The sequence below is a fragment of the Carlito syrichta genome, unplaced genomic scaffold, assembly GCF_000164805.1.
Source record: "Carlito syrichta isolate Samal-C Ts95f unplaced genomic scaffold, Tarsius_syrichta-2.0.1 Scaffold304601, whole genome shotgun sequence".
NCBI lineage: Eukaryota > Metazoa > Chordata > Mammalia > Primates > Tarsiidae > Carlito > Carlito syrichta.
The window spans coordinates 524,870-527,721 of record NW_007248697.1 but is presented as its reverse complement, the minus strand read 5'-3'; positions in this window follow the sequence as shown (position 1 = coordinate 527,721).

The following is a 2,852-nucleotide window of genomic DNA, read 5'->3' as shown; positions in this document are numbered from 1 at the left end:
AAGTAATTTAACCCTATCCCAGGACAAAGCTCAAGAAGAGTAACAGGAATATACAAACAGCCAGTACCCAACAAGGTAAAATTCACAAAGACCAACGACAGTTTCTTCTATCTTCTAGAAGAGTTTGTAAAAAATTACAACATCGTTTTCTTCAAGTCTCACAGAACTCATCTGTAAGTCCATCTGGGGCTGACATTTGTTTGTGGGAAGATTTTGAACTCCTTACTGAAATTCTTTAACTGGCCTATATAGTTGCATCTCACTCTGTCACCCAGGCTGGAGTGCAGGGGCATACATATGGCTCGCTGCAGCCTCAACCTCCTGGGCTGAGATGATCCTTCCACCTCAGCCTCCCAAATAACTGGGACTACAGGTGCACACCATCATGCCTGGCTACATTTTTGGATTTTTGTAGAGATGAGGTCCCACCATGTGGCCTAGGCTGGTCTTGAACTCCTGGGCTTAAGCAACCTTCTTGCCTTGGCCTCCCAAAGTGCTGGGATTACAGGCGTGAGTCAAAAATATTCTTAAAGTATACAGGTGAGGGAATTGGGCCTCTGGGTTTAACAGATGGCAGGACTTACTATGAAGTTACAATTACGACAGTGTGATACTGGTACAGGAATAAACGATATGACAAAAGGAACAAGAGAGAGAGCATAGAAACACTCATCCTTGAAGAGAAACTTGATGTTTAAGATCTATTCAGTACATGGGGCCTGAATAACTTATTATCCACAAGGGGAAATATTAGATTCCTACCTTACTTCTTGCACATATACAAACAATTCTCAGAAAATTAAACACCCAAATGTGAAAAGCAAAACTGTCAGCTGTTACAAACAGGTACATTTTACAGTAGAGGGAAATGAACGGTGAGTAAATATAAAAAATTATTGATCTCCATTAAGAGGTCAGGAAAACCCAAGTCAGAACTATGACATACTGTTTTATATATGTCAGACTGACAATAAGAACAAGGGAAATACTGCTCAAGAGATTATCATCATTTTGGAAAATAATTTGGCATTATTTCACAAAGTTAAAAACTGGTAAGCCTTATGACCCAACAAGTCAATTTCTGTGTATAAAATCTCTTGCATATGTGTACCAGTGGACATCCAAGGATGTTTTGGGTAATATTATTTTTATCAGCAAATATTAAAAACCAAATGTCAAGTGATAGGAAAATGTGTTGGGAGCCGGCCTTGGAGGTCCACCTGACTGACAGGGTCCTGGTGGGCCGAAGACCCCGGGCCACAGGGCGAGCCTGAGAAACTGAGGCCCTTCTGTCTTTCACCTTTGCTGTTTGGTACGGCTGAAGAAATTCTGTGCAGTCGTGGAAGAAGAAAATGGCATGTTTATGCGAAGTACTCACACCTAACCTGAGAATGTCATGGTTCATTTTCCCATTTTCCCACTAGGCCACTTGGCCTTTTCTAACATATGCAAGGGTTAAACTCTGAAGCACACCAAGAATGCTTTCTTTCACTTGGTTACAAGTTACTAGATATTGCTTGAATAAAAAATGATATTAGTATATTCACTCTTTATTTGATTTAGAATTATGCAGTTTAGTGTTTAGACATAAAGTTTTATAGATGCACAAGTTTATAGAAAGTTCATTATGAATTCATTATAAGTTCTAACACTTATCTAGGAGTTATATAGGTGATTTATAACACTGTCTTCACAGACTTAGGATAAAGATTAATCGTTAAGGTTTTTACTTAATTCTATAGTTAAATTTTAAGTAGCCGGGCTCGGTGGCTCAGCCTGTAATCCGGCACCTTTGGGAGGCTGAGGTGAGTGGATTGCCCGAGCCCGCGGGTTCGAGACCCACCTGGGCAGCAAGACCTCATCTCTACAATAAATCAAAAAATCAGCTGGGCGTGGTAGTGCGCACCTGTAATTCCGGCTACTTGGAAGGCTGAGGTGGAAGGATTGCCAGAGCCCAGCAGGTCGAGGCTGCAGTGGCCGGGGCGACAGAGTGAGACTCCAACTCAAAAAAAAAAAAAATTTTAAGTAAACGTTTATAGAGTGGGTTTTCACTGAATTCATAATATACTAATTAGATACTTTTATGATAATTAACTAAATACAGAAAGCAACCTTGGGGGCCTGGGAAATGTCATTAAAAGCTGCTTTTGAGTTTTCTTTAGAAATAAACACTGCAGGATAAGAGAAAAGTAACAAAGACACCTGGGCAAGAAAGGCGATTACAAAGCTTTGAAGGTCGTAAAAGCCCAAGAGAAAAACTCCTGCTACATGAAGAACTTTGCACCTGGAAACTTTCTTGAAGCACTTCAAGGACTGTAATTTGGGACTCTGTTGAAGAGAGTTGCTGGCAGTGCTATTCTAGACATGATAATTGTTTTATCCATGTATTAATCGTAATTGGTAAATGTAATATCATACACGTTTATATGATCAATATACATATGCATGAGAGTTGACAAAAATTATTAGGCTCTGGTTATGTTTAACAAGGTTTTTACTTTGAGTCATTAATTAAGTTTTAATGCTATAGTTTATTGTTTTATAGCTACTTTGAAGATTGTTTTAAGTTCATAAGTTTAAGTTCACACAATAATAAAATTGGTGCCTCAAAGATAATAATAATTGCTCAAGTGCCTATCTTAAAACAAAGATGTTTTCCAGGAGGTTGCCAAGCATAAGGAAAAACAGCCAAATCACCATTATCCTAAACTTAAAAGCTCATTAACAATTATGCAACCATAATAATTTTAGTTGTGTTAGTTTTATTTCATTATGTTTAGTTCACTTTATATGTTTATTCAGAGTAAAGATTAGTATATGTATTTTCACAGTAAGTGACTTTCATAGTTATT